The following is a 17,873-nucleotide window of genomic DNA, read 5'->3' on the forward strand; positions in this document are numbered from 1 at the left end:
ACATCCACATGATTTTCTTAATGAAAAGTGTAAAGTCCATTTTACAATTTTGCTATTTCTACTAGTATTCTAATACTGGTTTCCAATTAGAGGGAATGATACAGAGAAAAAACAGCTAAGAGAATCAATGCAAGGGTGTGGATATGGTTTGAATGTGTTCCTCAAAGGTCTGTGTGCTGGAAACTTTTTCACCAGTGTGGTAGTTTTGAAGCAATTTAACTTTTAAGGGATGGGCCCTTGTGGATGGTGACTGGGTTTTTAGGAGTGCTGCCCTCAGGAGGGATTAATGTAGGTCTCCTGGGACTCCAGTTAGTTTTTATGAGAGCCAGTTACAAAATTGGCAAGCCTGGACCCTGAATCTCTCTGTCTTTCTGTTATGCAATGTAATCTCTCTCTCAATTGCACACACTCTCACCATGATGCCATCTACCATGATGTGGTATAGCTCGAAGGCCCTCAACAGAGCCCAGCAGGTGCTACACTCCAGAACTTCCAGGTCTGTGAACTTAACTAATCTCTTTTCTTTATGAATAGTAGCCTTAGGAATTTTTGTTATTGTAACAACAAACAGACTAATACAGGTAGTAGACTGTTTTCTAAAAATGGCTATAGCATCACTTAACATATTCTCCTGAGATTTGTCCTTGTCATTTCCAACCCAGATGAGTAGTCTTATTTCTCTTACATGATAGGCAGAATAAATCTCTTCCCAAAGATTTCCACACCCTAATGCTTAGATCCTGTGAATATGTTGTTAAAGGAGAAAAGGTATTATGACGATATAAGGTTAGAGAGTGTTAAGGATGGAGTCTATCCATGTAGGCCCAATCTGATTATGCGAGCCCTTAAAAACCATTTTTTTCCAGTAAGTGGCAGAAGAGATACAGTTGAAGAGGTCAAAGAAATTCAAAGCATAAGAAAATGCCAGGCTATGTTATTTTTAAAGAGGGAAGGACAATATGACAAGCAATTAATGTAGCTTTAAGAAGCGGAGAGGTTCCTAGATGACAATCTCCAAAGAAAATGGGTTTTCAACCCCACAATTGCAAGGACTTGAATTCTGTCAGCAAACAGAGTTTGGAAACAGAGTTTCCTCCAGATTGTGAAACCAAGATCTGAGGAACTAACCAAACTCATTTAGACTTCTGACTTACAGAACTGTGAGTTCATAAATTTGCATTACTGTAAGCCATTATTAGTAATAATTTGTTATAGCAGTAATAGCAAACTCATACTGACTTATGACTTCCCTTGTAATGAGAAAAATGCAGTAAAAGAGACATCAAAAAATTTATGAATCTAAGTCAACTACTACCTTGTTCTTGGAAAGCTAGCTTTCATTATACTATATTTTGGAACAAAAGCAGCATATTGAAAGAATCCCAAACCACATGGAGAAGCCATGCTTAGGTGTACCCTTTGAGTCACTACAGCAGGTAGTAGTCAGATGATCAAATGATCCTCTAAATGATAATAGGAGCCTGTGTTCTTGTTTTCTAGTCATCACAGCTAATGCTACATCATGGATTAGAGATGTGATGTCCATCTCTGTTCAGCAAACAAGGTCAATGAGCATGATAAAACTGTTGTTGATTTATATTCTTTTTGTTTTCACACAAAAATTGTAACTGGAGCAGAATAGTAAATGAAAGGAAGGAGGAAAAGCTCTTTCAAATAAAAAGAGGAATTATCTTTAAAGATCCCCTACCCACAGTGGAACACAGATAAAATTGTTGTCTCTGAAATAGTTATGGGGAGAAATTTTGTTCTCCAATTATAATTTGAAGAAAGACAGAAAGAAAATATCATTTTATGTACCACTCTACTGGATCTCTAACTACTACATAAGTGTTTCTTTTTATAGTTAACCAAAGCTATCTACATTATGTTAACTTAATAAGCAATTTAGTTGACAATGTCAGTGAGGAGATTACTTTTTCTGTTGAAAACTATTTCTGTATTTTACAATTATTCAATTTTTCCTTTAAAAAAGCTTGAATTATTTAATTTTATTTGTTAGGCAATTTATTTCTGAAATACACACATTATAGATGATATTATCATCTTCTATTTCTATTAATCTTAAATTCACAAAACAATTCTAGTTATATTATCTGGTTGATTCTTCTTAATAACTAAAGAAGTTTGAATTTCTTATGAAGAAAATAAGGTTTACATATTTTCTAGAGCAGTACATATGTACAATTAGGCACATATCCAGTTATTCAGAAGCCTAATAAAATAATCATTTAAGAAATCATATTGTTTTTTAAATAATAAATCTCTGTTTTATTTTATGTACTACAAATCAAAGTTGATAACCCATGCTCCCAGAAATATTTATATTTAAATACTCAGAGAAATCAATGATACAAATGATCTAAATATCCATGAACATGTGAATTTATAACTTATGATATTTTTATATCATCAAATTCTACTCAACAAAGACCATGTTATTAGTGCATACATTAATTATATAGATAAATTAAAAATATGCAAAACCAAAGAAGTCAAATATAAAAGCATACTTATCGCCCCACTTTTATAACATCTTAAAATAAAAATCCAACTAATGTATAATGATAAAACCAGATATTTAGTCATCTTTTTTCATTGTTGTGACCAAAAGACCTGACAAGAATAATTTAGAAGAGGAAAAGTTAATTTTGGCTCATGGTTTCAGATGTTCAATCCATGGTTGGCCCATAGCTCTTGGCCCAAGGCCCAAGATGAGGCAAAACATCAAGGCAAAAGAGCCATGGCAACCCGGAGATGGAGACCACTAACCAGGGACACAGTATAAACCGCAAAGGCACATCCCCAGGAACCTATCTCCTCCAGCCATATTCTACCTGTCTATAGTTACCACTTCCTTATCTTTATCAGTGAATCCATCCACTGATTAAGTTACATCTCCCATAAACTTATCATCTTGTCTCTAAAACTCTTGCCTTGTCTCACACCAGGAGATTTTCGGGGTCACCTCATGTCTAAATAATAATACCAGAGCAGTGATTTTTTTTTAAGGTGCAGAAAAGATTGAAGACAAAGACAGAAAGGAATTTTCCAGGATGATTGAAAGGTTGTCTATTTTGGAGTGGGGGTTTAATGGATATATAAATTTGTTAAAAGTTGTTAAACTATTAAAATGCATCTATTTTAATGCATTTGAGCTATATTTTGGTAAAGTTTATTTAAAATAAATTAAGATTGGTATATGAAAAAATAAAAATCCACAGTTTCTCTTTAAATTTTTGACTTCTTGACCAAAGCTGATTTTCTTGAAGGCTACTAGAAAGAACTCCATAAATCTTTTAAAAACATATTTTATACTATCTGGGTAAATGTTAGTCAGCTTTCAGTTACTGTTACAAAATACCTAAGACAAACAATTTAACAAGAATGCTCAAGGTTTTGGAGGTTTCAGTCCATGGTCTGTTGGCCTACTTGTTTTTGGTCATGTAGTGAAGCAATGCATTATGTTTTCAGCTTCATTGCTGAAAGTGAACAAAGAAAGATAGGAAAGGACACCTGCAATGATCTGGAATCTCCTACTAAGCCTCAAGTGTTAAAGGTCCCACCATCTCTCAAAAGCACCATGGGTCAGAGACCAAGCCTTTAACACATAATCCTTTGAGGGACATTTGAGAAACTCAAACTATAGCAAAAAATATTTCAATTCAATAACTAGGCATCTATTTCAGTTAATACTCAAAAAAACTTATAAGAAGTATTACTTAGATACTTTGAGTATCTAAAATTTCCCAATATTTATACTCTATATGTATCTGAAACATTTTATTTGATGAGTGTTATAATAGCATTTCCATCATAATTAGTCTGAAAGTTAAAGAAATGGTGTATAGTCTGCTTAAGGTCAATACTATTTACATCTTAAAAACTTATCACAGTGCTTGAATAAAACCATTGCTTTAAAAATATATATCAAATGAATGGCTGAAACTCAAGAACAATAAATATTCCCAAACCATCACTGGATTTCTTAACTCTGAACCTGCATTGACAAATGAAGTTCTGGTAAACCAAGAACAAAACAAAATAAAACCAAAATACACCTCAAGTGACCACTTATAGGCTTACAGTCCAAATCATAGGGTTAAAGAGCAGAGGCACAAACAAATGAACCTGGATGTAACGATCTCATCCAGATTATTTCTTAGGGAAAAAATTATGATAAGGGATAATTCAAGATTCCAACCATCAAACTCCCAGAAAAATTAAGTATCATGAACTTGCATAATGTAGCAAAACAGCACACTACTTCCTGGCAGTTGGAAAGCAAAGAAACAGTTTCCTCATTGGAAAACAGATTGGCAATCAGTTTTATCTTTAGACAAAGAAGTCAAACAACCATGCCAGAAAGCTCAGCTTACTGAGATGCATGGAGAGAGTATTTTGCATGAAACTCTCTTGTAATCTACAAGGTATAATAATGCAAACAATGACTAAACCTTCAAGGACATTCTGGGCATATGGATAGTTACACAAGGATTAAAAGCTAAGTATCTAAATTTATGGTTATATTTTATAAAGCATCTTGATTTGTGTCACATGCCAAAATATGAGAAACAAACTTATTTTGTAAATTTGCAAAGTAAATTTATTTGGGGTTTAGTAGAAAAGAACACTACAGAACACTTTATTTGGTCAGATATTCATAAATTTTGTGGACTTTTGTACCCTTGAAATGCTTGCAAGTATCATAAAATTTTAGAAAGTGAAGTTAGTTAATAAGGTCTCATAGAAAAGTCTACAACTCAGAGAAGTTAAGGACCCTTTCTATACCACAAATACATTACAAGGCACTAAAACATAAGTTCCGTGGTAACATATTAAGTTATCATAGACTCATTTAATAAACGTCATTAAATATTAAGTACCATAAGCCACTGTTTACAAGATTTCTGTCTGGAAAATTTACAGTCTATTATGAGAAGCTTTTATCCAAGTATCTAACCTTATACATTTTCAGAATAAACACAATATTCAGAGGAAAACATCTACAAGACATTCAGAATTAAGCTTAGTTTATGAATAACAATAAATAAAATATAAAATTAGAAAAATACCAATAGATAGGAATTTTAATGTATAAACCAAAGAGAGATTTTTGGAGGCCAAAATTAATTTCTTTTGGCAAAAGATCCCTTTATATTATTTAATGGTTGCTGAAAGGCATAACATAGAGCGATGTCCAGGGCAATTCTTTTTTTTCCCCATGCTTTGCAAAATTTGACTACGTTTGCATTCCCCCAAACTATGGGTGGCTTCCAGACATTTCCAAAGTAACCTATGAAGATGTACTCAAAATACAAAACTGGAAGCTTTGGAAAGATGCCTTTCATAATTTGTACATTCTATGAAACCAGGTCACGGCAATCATATTCACAGCTTCTGGTCAACTGCAATCTCAGTCACAGTACGCTGTCACTAGATCGCAGGTGCACATTTATTTTTCCCTCCAGTTTAGGGAATATTGGGACATGTGTTCTTTTGTCCTTAGTTAAAACCAATCTATTGTGTGTAGTTTACACATACATAGAAACCCACTCTGGTCTCATAGACTATTCCTATGAAAAAGGCTATTAAATAAATTTGGGGGTCATGAGAATATATTTTCAGCCTTAAGAGAACATTGGAGCATTGTCATAAGTTCAAGGTTTCATTGGGCTTTTAGGCCACTATGATATAAAGTCTTATTAAGTAAAAACTTGTATTGGTAGAATAGGATAGGATATATTCTCATGATAAAGCAAGCCTTGAGTCCTGCAAGTCTATTTGCTCGTTCTTTATCTTTTAGTGACTTCATTTGTAGTTGTCCCATGAAAAACATGGCCCTGTGTTAGGGAGAGGAAGGGATAAAGAAGGCATACTGGGTCTTGAATCTCAGGCTACTTCAGTTTGACATAACTGTAAAGGAAGCCAGGAAATGCACAGTCATGTGGATTATGGATACAATGAGAGTCACAAGCTTCTACCATCTATCTGTGTTTAAAGTCACACTATCATCTCTTTCTTCCATTTGTCAAACATCACAGGTTAACTTTCTGTCTTTCAGAATTTGTGCTGATTTAGATTCCAGAGATGAAAAATATTTGTGTTTACTCTTATACAGCCTAATACATGGATATATATATATATATATATATATATATATATATACACACACACACATATACATATATATATATTGTCTACATATGTATTTAATGCCTGTGAGGGAGAAAAAAATGCCCCCAAATAGAGGCATAAACCATTATTACATTGTTTATGGGAACCAGCATAGAGGAAAATGGAATCAATCCCTATAGATTAATAAGGAAGTTTTGAAATATTATAGAGTTGATGGCTTATTTGCTGGACCTTAAAGGAAAAAATAATTGGCTTAGACAATTTTGACATGGACAAAAGCGCAGAGAATGAGTAAGGACAGAAAAATGTGAGAAGATATGGCATAAAAAAGAAAAGGCAAATAACCTGGAATATAAGGGTGTGGGTCCATAGATACATGGGCTTTATTAATTTATATATTATTGATGTGTTTAGTAGTTTGTTTATTTGTGGAATATGAGTTGCTAGAATATTAAGTTTATTGCTGTTCTTTGTTTTTCTCACTATTTTACCTTTTGAGTAGAAACCAAAGGAGGAATTTTACCAGAGCATTCCAAATTCTGAAAATTACATTTTCACTAAATATTTTTTCCATTTCTATTTCTGAACAATATTAAACCACAAGTCATAGTATTAATTGATTGGATTTATTCCTAGGTAATACTCCTTTCAGATTCTTTTCTAATCCAGCCAAATTTGCATAACATACTTAACTATAGCAAAATGCAATTTAGAAATAAGTCCCAAAATGCCAACTCTAGGGCAGTAGGTAAATTAGATCCAGAGTTTTAATTATTGGGAAAACAACACTTAAAATGAAAACTTCCTAAGGTTATAATAAAATGTGATGAGAAGTGATGTTTGGGAGTTGGCAATGGTGGTTAAGTAGGCCCCAAACAGGGACTGTTCAGAACAGGACATAAAAGAAAAAACAGAAAAGGAAAAGGGAGAACAGGGTGAAATTCAGGAAGTATATGTTTTTTCTTCTTCTTCCTCCTCTTTGAAAAAAAAGAAAAGTGAGGAATGAGTAGGAAAAATGTCAACAGCAAAGACTCAAGTATATGACTTGGAAATTGTCTTTATGTTTTCTTTTCAAAGATTATCATTCTTCTTTTTTATTTTGCAATTGTAATGAAGGGTTTATAATCACTGTTAGACATTCTATCATATACCTAACCTGCTTATATGAAAATATCAATTTGTCTATTTTTAGTCTAAAAAAATTGAAGTCCATTCTAGAAATTTCTGCCTTTGCTTTTTAGTTTTAAAGTTATTGCTTACTCCCAAACACTTTGAACTTATTAATAGCTACCATTTACTCCTTTCACATTATGTTCTAGCCACTCACATAACATCTTAAATCTTATAAAAACAATGACAAGTTGATATTATTTCTGTTTTAAAGTTGTAGAAAATAGAATTCAAGTTTTGTTCATGCCCACAGACTAGCTGTGGCAACGTAAGACAGTGTAAATTTGCTCAAGTGATTTCACCTGTGGTTTCCAAATGTGTAAAATGTGAACAATCATAGAATAGATCTAATAAGATTATTGTGAAATCAGGGTGGGGGAAGCAGTTAAATTGGCAGAAAATTGCAATACAAGTTTTTAAATCCAAGTATATGTTTATTATTCTGGGCATTTTCTTTTACTTTAGGTAGCAATTCAACTTGAAAGTATCAAAGGAACCCAGTCTCTGGAGGAGCCTAAATGTTGATTTCCAGTCCTTCCTCTTTACAACTTCTCCGAGAAGTGTATTTTGGACAGAGGAAGGAACTAAACTAAAGAATGTAGAATTACCACCATCACTAATGTTATTTATTGTCAAATAACTAATTCCTCTTTCGAAGCATTAAATCATTTAATAAATTAAATCGAAAAGAAATCATTTACAAATGAATCTTTTTTTTTGTTTTTGTTTCGTGTCTTCCTATTTTCAATATTACTGTTTTCTGTACTCCTTCTCCAATAGTATAAACTTTATTTTCCCCTTGGAGGGGATTGGTTGGTCAAATTCATTGCCCAAACGGACACCCCCACACCTGTCACCTGCTCCCCCCGCCCCCCAAAATCCTTAACTAAATTAACCGCTCAACCCTTTCCCTCTGAGTTCACCATGATCTTCTAATTTCTCTCATTCTTCATGTCTGCTTTGCACACTTTGCTCTCCAATAGGTTGCACACTTCCCTGGGGGTATCTAAACAGGCCTACCACACCTGTCTCATAGGTTAAGCCCAAAAGTCCTTCGCCTAAAGCACTAGAGGGCTGATCAGGAACAAAAGATCTCACTTGGTCACAACTAAAATCCGAAGTGGAGTTACTCAAGCCATAGAGAAAGGGTCCGTAGCGTTGACAGCGGCTTGGAGCATGCTCAGTCCCGTCACCGGGCGGTGCCCCCCCCTCCCCCGCCCCAGCTGCACCCCACCCTGCTCCCGGCGGTCCTCTGACACAACCTCCCCCGGACTCTCCCCCCCATCCCCAGCCCCGGCGCGCGCTCCTCGGCACCCACAAGGGCGTTCAGCAGCGCGCCTCCCCTGCCCGCTGCCCCCCTCCTCCTCCGGCTGCTGCAGGCGAGGACACGTCAGGGGACATAAATAAATAAATAATTCCATTCACCGGGTGACAGCGAGGCGAACCGGCTGCGACTGGGCGGGGGAGGACCCAGAGCTGCAGCGCCCACCCTGTGCCAGAGATCAGATAAAGTAAGTACACTCCGGATAGAAGGGAGGAGGAGGAAGAGGAGGAAAAGGAGGAGGCGCTGGCGGAGAGGAAGGCAGCGTGCGTCTGTCTGCAACCGGAGCTGCCCAGGGAGCCGCACGCGTGTGTACAAATAATGGCCAGCTTGTGACAAACGCGCCAACGCACAGTTTGCCAGTGAGCCCTTATATAGGCAAAAACCCCTGAAGCTGCCGCGGCAGAACTCTGGTCCGCCGGGCGCGCGGAGCGCGGAGCGGGAGCGGCAGGGGGCGAGCACTTCGGGGTGGTGGGCCTGCGGGGTCCCGGGAAGAATAGCCCTGGGTGGTTTGGACCAGGAGCAGCCCGCGCTCTCTGTTTTCGGACAGACTTGACCCGCAAGGGACTGCCCAGTCTCCTTGGCCCACGGGACTCTGGGATCTGGTTCCTGTCAGGCGTGTCCCTGGTGCGCGCCTCCCCAGCATCTCGCCCCTGGGCCCCTGAGCACCTTGGGGTGGTGTCGTAGCTGCAGTAGGTCGAGACAGGTAGTGAGAATGCGTGCAGGGAGCGGCTGGCTACTCTTGTAGCAGATGATCCGGGCTCAGAGAGCTGGGAGGAAGGGACTAAATGCCAGGGGGCTTCAGTTGCGGTATGCTGAAAGCATGGCGGAGGTGGAGGCAGATGGAAAGGTGGATGCGGGCGAGGCCTGTGGCTGAGCAGAAGGGCTCTACTGACTTGGCAGGGGCCAGGGGCCGAGAAGGGCTTGCTTCTCTCTTGTGTATGCTTGGTTTTCTGGGCCGCTGCGCCAGGCTTGGGGCGCCAGGCCCAACCAGGTTGCTTGCGATGCTGGAAGCCCTGGAGCCTGCTCACGTGCTAACTGCCTCCTTCCTCAGCAGATGCTGCAGTGCAGCTGCCCTCTCCATCCTTTTTTTCTTCCACTTGCGCGCCCAGGTAGGATTGCTGACTGCCTTGAGAAGGGCGGTTTTGCCCAAGGCCACTTTCTCTCTACAGTCAGGGAAGGGAATTTTGTGGTTCCACCCCAGAGAAATTAAAACACAAACACAAATACACACAGGAGAGGAAACTAGGGATAGTGTTTCTAGAAGTGTTTCTTTAACTCCCATTCCTAGAGAAGTAGGACTGGGTTGCATTAAGCGAGGCTTATTAGAGGCAATAGGAAAGCTAGTACTTCATGTACTCCTCCTTTCTCTGGTCCAAAAAGAGACGAAGCAGATGAATAAAAATAGCAGGCAATGATAAACGCGTCGTGAAAAAAGACTGGGCAAGAGGAAGTCATGGGCACAAATGCCCTTTCTTGGCACTACAGGATTTATGGTTAAACCCAGTCAGAGCTCGGAAGGTTGCAAACTTTCAGCACACGGGTTAGCTTGAATGTGCTGTGTCATTTGAACCACAAGTACTAAATGCTCATTTGGTCTAGTGTGGCTGAAAAATCAGAATTGGGTGGGGGCTGCAGAGGGCAGGGCAGATGAGGGTTGAATAAGGTGACTCATATTTAGTCCCGATGAAGCAATCCTAGCTCCACTTTCTGCTTCTGAACACATTACATTTAAATCAATCTAAGTGAGAGGGCAACTGAAGGATTTCAGTGAAAGTAAGATTATAACAGCAGTCAACTCAGTATGTTGGGTAACAAATCATAAAGTCAGAAACTACTTTTTGCAAAAATTCACCATAACAGTGTCTAGTTACCTGCTTCTCTTTTTCCCCAAGGACTTTTGATGGTGGTTAAATGCTCTGAAATTTTAACATTAGTTTCCAATATCCAAATTTGTGAATCTTTCTATAAATGCTTGGTTTATTCCTAGATATTTACTTAGTCTTTTATGATATTTGGCTTACATTTTTGACCTTGAGTCCTTCTAGAGGGAAGGAGCAGAGAGTGAACTAGAGAAATGTCCCTAGTCCAGTTGTATTCCTGGATCACTTAGCTGAAATAAAAAATGTGTCTCCTGAATTTACTTTTAATTTTATATTCCTTCACCACATGTTTTTGAGAAGTTCACAGGGGAGAAGGGAATTAATTGTAGAATCAGGCACAGAATTTGAGCTGATTTCTGCACTTGTGAAAGAGTGAGTAATTTATTTAATAATCTGGGCTTTATTTTTTCCTTAGTCATAAAATTGGATTATTAGTATCTACCCTGAAATCCTCTTGTGTGGAATAAAGAAAGTGGAAATAGCTAAAATGTAGGCCAGCTATTTTGAGCCTGTAAAATCATCATCAGCCCAAACATCCTAGTGGAATCACCAAGATGAATGAGATTGGAGTTCCACTGTTAAGAAATTCACATCTAGTCATTCAGGTTGATCCTCCTATTCCATTTATTTTTTGGTTTTTCATTTTTTTCTTTTCTAAGTGAGGGAGGGATACATCCCAAATTACCTGAAAATAATTCAGTAGTTGTTTTAAGAAATGTTTGTATGGTTTGCCAAAATGAAAATTTGAGAAGGGTCCCTTGTTTTAGGAACCTGCGTATTCACCCCAAGGTTTTGTTCACTGAGAACCACCATGTACAAACAAGTAATTGAAGGTTTTCTCCCTGCTCCCAGGGGAGATTGCTCCTTCTTTGAAGATTATCTTGGCCACTAAATTGATTTCCACTTTTTGAGAGAGGAGATTAAGCTCTCAATTCTTAGACACTGTGAATAGACCCACTCATACCCTTAAGCCCAAGAATATGGTAACTTAGAATCTCTAGAATGCTTGCCATATTCCAGACACTGTATTTCTGCTTTCTGGTAGCATACAAACCCCCTATAAGGTAGGTCTGTCCATATCCATGTTTGCAGAAGAGGAATTTAGGCACTTGTGTCTGTGGAACAGACTTTGTCATAGTCCATTTTGTATTGTTATAATAGAAAACCTGATACTGGATGATATACAGGATAAAGAAAGATTAATTTGGTTCACAATATTGGAAAGTCCAAACAGTATGGTACTCTTGTCTGGGGAGTGTTTCCTGCTGGTGTTACAGTATGGCAGAAATATGGAGTTGGAAGTTGGTGCATACAAAGGAGGCCAAGCACAGGCCTTGTAACAACCCACTGTCACAGCAACCAATACAGTCCCCTCTGACCTAAGCCACTCTTCTGAGATAAGTATTAATCCCTTATGAAGGTGATGTCCCCATGACCCAAAATGCCTCTCAGAGGCCCTGCTACATTTGAAGACTATTTTGTGGTGGGACCAAACCTCAACAAGAGTTTGCATAGGGACAAACCATATTTAAACCATAGCAGCTAGTAAGTGACTATCCTGGGAGACAGCACCCAGGCGGTCTGTCTGGCTTTAGCCACTACACAGTACAACTTCTGCCTTGTATAAAGCTAAACAAGGCCAGATTGTTGTGTTCTTCATCACTTAGTGCAGTGCCTAGCACACAGTAGCACCGGAATCTTATAATAGAAAGAATGAAGGAGTGAGGGAGGCAGAAATGCAGGAAAAGGGGAAGAGAAGGAAATAAAAAAGGAACAAACTGAGTCTCTTCTGCCTTCAACTCTGAATCTGACAGAAAATGCTACACAGACTTCCCTGAGGACAAGATAGTTGCCATTAAAGCCCATTTGTGTGAATTAGAAAAGTACTCTCTTTGGGCTGAAAAATTAGCAAAAGGTGTCTATATACATCAAATAGAAACCCAGTTAAAATGGCTAAGAAATAGAAAAAAAATAATTCAGAGGCTGTGAATTTAAGTATCACTTCATAAATTGGTTGACTTTGTCTTATTCGGCATGGAGATAGAACTTGTAGGTGTATCCTGAACACCAAAGAAGAAAACACTGTCAAGTGTCATAGACTGTGCCTGAAAAATAGAATGGCATGCAGCAATCACTAACTGCAGCCCTTTACTGTTTTGACCCCTTTTCCCCCAACCCATCTCAAGGAAAAAGCCCCCTCCTAGATCCCACATCTGGATGTAATCTGTGTTCATCTGAACTGCCTTGTAACTTGATCTAGGATGCTCTTATTCTGATTTTACTTTCCACCATAATTCTTTGGGTAAGCATCCTCTCTCTCTTCCTAGGCTTCATGGTCTTTGAGTGAAGAGACCATTCATCTAGGAAGCCAGCTCATTGGACAGGGCAGAGGTAAAAGCAGGAACTCAGAAGTCTGGCCCGACTGGGTTCTGATCTCGGCTCTGCCACTTAAGCATCAAGGGTGAGTTGCTAAATGTCTTTAAATTTGGTTTCTCTTCTATAAAAAAGAAAATAATAACCACTTTTACATATTGATTGTAAAGACTGAGATAGTGTCAGTGAAATAGCACTTGCCTAGAAATAACTCAATACATGGTTGCTAGTTTGGGCTACTAAATATTTGGCCTAAAGGCTTTTAGGGTGCTATAAGGATCACTGGCTTATTCTGACCAGATTTTCAAAAACTCTTTGAAATCTCAAGTCTCCCATTAGATGACATAATAGTATGGAATTGCATAATAAACCACTAAATGGACTTCCCCTGAGAGGTTAACCTGGTTTGTCACAGGCTTTCTTAAAACTGTTTGGATCAAAGTGATTAGGAAATGTGTTAGAGGACAATTGCTCACTAATTCTTGGTGATTAATAGATTCTTTTCTTTTTAAACTTGTAAGGAAAAACATTTTTTTAAATTGCTCCCTTGTATGGTGAACCTAGGAGCCTAATCTACCTACGTGGGATATTCAGCAGTTTATATATCAGTATGAGAGAATAGCCTAATATAGGCCATTGTTTAGAAGAATAAATTACATTTACCAAACATATTTGACAGTTAGTAAATATGTAGGGTGATATGTTCATTTATATATGAAATAATTGAGAATACTGGAAAAAATGTGCATTTATATATGAAATAATCAAGAATACTGGGAAAAAACACAAGTTAAACAAATTGAACTTAATTATAATAAAACTAGTGCAGCTAGACAAGTTGGACTAATTTTTACTTGAGGGTACTAGAGACACTTTCAACATATTCACAAATCTCAGTTTTGATAAATGATGCAAATATTTTTAGAAATGGTTTTTCTGACCTAATACCAAAACTTTCTTGCAAATGTTTTCATTAATAATCATTGAAATTCCTAAGGAGTTCAAGAAAACCCAACAGGGCATTTGATTGATAGCTATAAGATGCTGGTATAAAGATTTTTCTGTTAATGGTTCTGTGCAGTTTGGATGGTTTCACAAAATATCTCTGGTTTAATTATAGAAACCAGTGACTAATTTTTGGTAATGCTTGGCATTAAAACAATGACTTTCAGTTGAAAATATTTAGTAGTAGTGGTGAACACGAGTGAAACATTTGTTTAAATAAAGATCTGTGTAAAATGCTGGTGTTTTATAAAAAAGCATTTTCTACTTTCTCACCTAATAATAAGATGACATGTATTATTACTTAGTCTTGATTCCTAATCATCTTTTGATTAAAGCTGTTGGCTGAAGAATCATTATTAGTGAGCTTTACATTACTACAATGAAATACCTGAGGCAGCTAACTTATAAAGAGAAAATGTTTATAATTTAGCACACAATTTGAAGATTTAAAGTCCAAGATTAGATGGGGTGAGGGTGGGGTGAAGGTGTAGGGAGTTAAGGATTGGTTTGACATTTGGTGAGGGTGGTAGATAGTAGCACATTATGGCAGGAGTGTGTGTGTGTGTGTGTGTGTGTGTGTGTGTGTGGCATAGATAGGGGGGCAAAGGGTCACATCTCAAACCAGAGCAGAGAGACAGAGAGAGAGACTGGGAATCCATAATTATCCTTAAAGGTCAGATTGCTATAACAAATTGTCAAAGATTGTATGGTTTATAAACAACAGAAATTCATCCTCATAGTTCTAGAGCTGGGAAATCTGAAATCAGAATACTGGCATGGTTGACTGGTGGTGAGAGTCTTATTCCAGGGCACAGACTGCAGGTTTGTACATCTTCAAGTGGTAGAAAGAGGGTAAGAGAGCTCTCAGGAGCCCCCTTTATAAGAGCATGAATCCCATTTCGGAGGGCTACATCCTCATGACCTACTTACCTCTCCCCCTGCCTCCTGCACAGCAAGGGATCAGTACACTGCACAGGAGGGATGCAAACTAGCTGAGAAAAATTAATCAAAAATTGTAGAAATAAAATAAAAACTCATTTATTAATTGAAAGCGGGGGGCACAGTGGGTGATCAGCTCTGATGGAGCCTGGGTCTAACAAAGAAAAAGAGCCTACATTTTATTTTTATTTATTTTTTTGATAGGAACATCAAAGGGTTTCAGTGTGACAGGCTTCTTGAGGAAAATAGGATAAAGATAGGAAAAACAAGCTGCATGAGGCTTGGCAAGTTATGCCCACCTCCTCCCTCTGGGTGACGAGGTTTTGAAATCAAGGCCTCTTGAACTAGTGAGTTCCATGGCAGACACAGAATTTCACCCATCACCAGGAATCACTGTGCAAATGAGTGTTCCCAGGGCACCCTGGCACCGTGGGGTTCCCAAGAGCAGTGTTTCACTGTTCAGGGCTTTACATAGTTTGAAGCAATAATTTATCAACTGCCTATGACATACCTTCAAAAGCTACCACCTATTGATAGCATAACCTTGAGGGGGTAGGATGGCAAAATATGAAATTTGGTTGGTGGGAAGAATAAAACCAAAACTAGTAAGAAGATCCTTTTTATACAATGTCACTAAAAATTGACTCTGAAAATGAGAGGCATCTGGAGCTCAGGCATATATTGGAATATACCTTTAGAAATCTAAAAGTGGCTAACTTAACCACCACATGATGAAGCTTCTGTCTTGTCTGAAGTGAATCAAGGACCAAGACTGTTGTGCTCTTCATTGCTTAATGCAGAGCCCGGGACATGGTGCTACTGAACATTTATAGAAAGAATGAAGGAAGGAAAGAGTGTCAGCCCTGTGACTAGAGCTTTTCAGACCTTGGATCATTAAAAACTTACAATAGCCCAATGAAATGTATATTCTTTTTCCCATTTTACAGAAGCCCTCTCTAAGAGAGAGATAGAAGCAAATAATTGTCACATTGGGTCCTTAACAATGGCCTTTGACCTCCATATGCCAGTAGTTTTCTGTCAGTCTTTATAACAAAAAAAAAAAATCCCTCTACATTTTAATTTGCCTCTGAGTAGAATGGCACTAGATATTGGCCAATATGATCAAATTGAGAATGTTTAACAGCATAAATTTATCCTTGGGATCAGAAAATCCTCAAATAAAGAAATCAATTTGTTTTTTCTTGAAGGAAAAAAGAATAATCTAGTATGAAAGCAATGTGATTTGAAAAGATGAATTTTTTATTTATAAAGTATAATAAATATTAACATTTAATAATCCTAGATCTCCTGGCTTCCAGATCTTCATTTGCTTTGAATTATCAGCAGCTTTTGGCAAAGTTGGGACTTGCTGCTCCTTGAATTCCTTGTTTGGCTTCTGTATGCTTCTGGTCCTCTCTGGCTGTTCTCATTTCACTGGAGTATCTGTTTCTAAATTTCTGTGTTTGGTTTTTCTTCTGTCTTTATTTTGTTGATTGTGAAATTCCTCAATGCTTGACTTTCATTTTCTTCTGGTAGGAATAACTTCCAAGTCATGGTCTTCAGCCCTGACCTTCCCTAAGCTCTAGGCCTCTCTAGACATTTCCAGTTGTCTGCTAGACAGCTCCCTTTATTTTGCTGCAGACATCTCTGACACCCTGTGGTCTCACCTGAACTTTCTAAGTCTCCTTCCTTCTTGTTTTAACCTGCACTTATTTTGTTGGTATCAACATTTTTGTACCAAACTTCTCTAGAAGTTTTAGAGAACCCCCTCCCTCTAGTCTTCTATCTCACAATTATATATCCACAATAGACCTATCTTCAGACACTCCTATGGCACATATCTCCCTTACTATGTTAGTAACACTTTGATGACTACCATGATCTAGCACCAAAGGACCAACATTTCAGTGCTTGCGTGATGTAACTACAGACAGCTTTTCCAGGCCCATCTCCAACAGCTACCCTACGCAAATCAATTTGAACTGTCCTCTGTTCCTCATTCATTCTCATTTTATTTCCTGCACTGCATCTGTGGTCATACTCCTTCATATTGACATGCTCTAACTTCCTACTATTTCCATTTCTAACTTTAACTTTACTTTCAGAGCTGCTTATATGAAAAATTCCTCTGAAGCCTCTGCATTAGGTAAAAGAAAAGTTTTCTAAAATTTCAGTACATTGCATTTGTAATACCTTTGTTATTCCAAACATGTTATTATAATTGCCCTTGTATAAGTCTTCAGTTTCTCACTATACTTTAGACTTCTGGATGTCATGGATAATAAATGTTAATATTCATGCCTCCTTTAGCAGTTGGGTGGACTTTGGAATTGCAAGGAATTTATTGCACATCTGAGTGTTCTGACTTTTGTGTATTGTTTCTATTTTATCTTTGGCATCTTTGATAGCCATCATTTGGGGTTTATTTTAAGGATACACATAGTATACACATGGAAGCAGCCTATTTTTTTTTTAAAGGTAGTTCTAATTTAGGCTACATTTTTTTTTTGTTGTTGTTCTAAGGTGTTTATTCAGCTCTCTGTGGCTGAAATAGATTACTTTTCCAGTTGAGTGGCAGCCTGTACATACATGGTGACAGTTCACATGTCTTATATTTTCTTTATCAATTTGACATATTTAGTTTTTCTACCTGTCCTTTATTTGACCTGATTCTTTTTCAGGGCTGTTGCATTTTTGGAGGAGACTTTAGGAAAGTCCAAAAGTGTACAGAATACTTACTGGAGTACAGTGGTTGTTTGTGACTATAAATATTTGAACTGTTGTTCATGACACAACTGATCAGCAATACATTCAAGGTGTGTATATAGATTCACCTCTGGAAGAAACTCTCTGCCAACTTGGGGCTGAACATTTTTTCTCTGTGTAATGAATTAACAAATGAAGAAACCACTAAAAGATAGAGGGAATTTAATTTTAAATTTTGATTACAATTGGAGATTAGCCATTCATTAAAATTATCCTCCTCCTTTGTAGATTAATAGAATCAGAGGTAAAACAACAAATAT

The 17,873-nt window shown here is 37.6% G+C and overlaps 1 protein-coding gene across 3 annotated transcripts in view; it reads left to right on the forward strand.

Moving 5' to 3' along the window:
• The first annotated feature begins 8,759 nt into the window (after positions 1-8,759).
• Positions 8,760-17,873, forward strand: part of Slc16a7 (solute carrier family 16 member 7) — a 168,459-nt gene continuing 159,345 nt past the window's right edge. For 2 of the 3 annotated variants that reach the window (XM_076854800.1, XM_076854799.1), the window contains exons 1-2: positions 8,760-8,837; positions 12,858-12,991. The gene's annotated coding sequence lies outside the window, so the exon portion shown is untranslated. Of the gene's footprint in view, positions 8,838-8,858; positions 9,010-12,857; positions 12,992-17,873 lie in introns of those variants that run through there. The other variant, XM_076854801.1, reaches the window with a different exon arrangement.

This window comes from Callospermophilus lateralis, chromosome 4 (assembly GCF_048772815.1).
Source record: "Callospermophilus lateralis isolate mCalLat2 chromosome 4, mCalLat2.hap1, whole genome shotgun sequence".
Lineage (NCBI taxonomy): Eukaryota > Metazoa > Chordata > Mammalia > Rodentia > Sciuridae > Callospermophilus > Callospermophilus lateralis.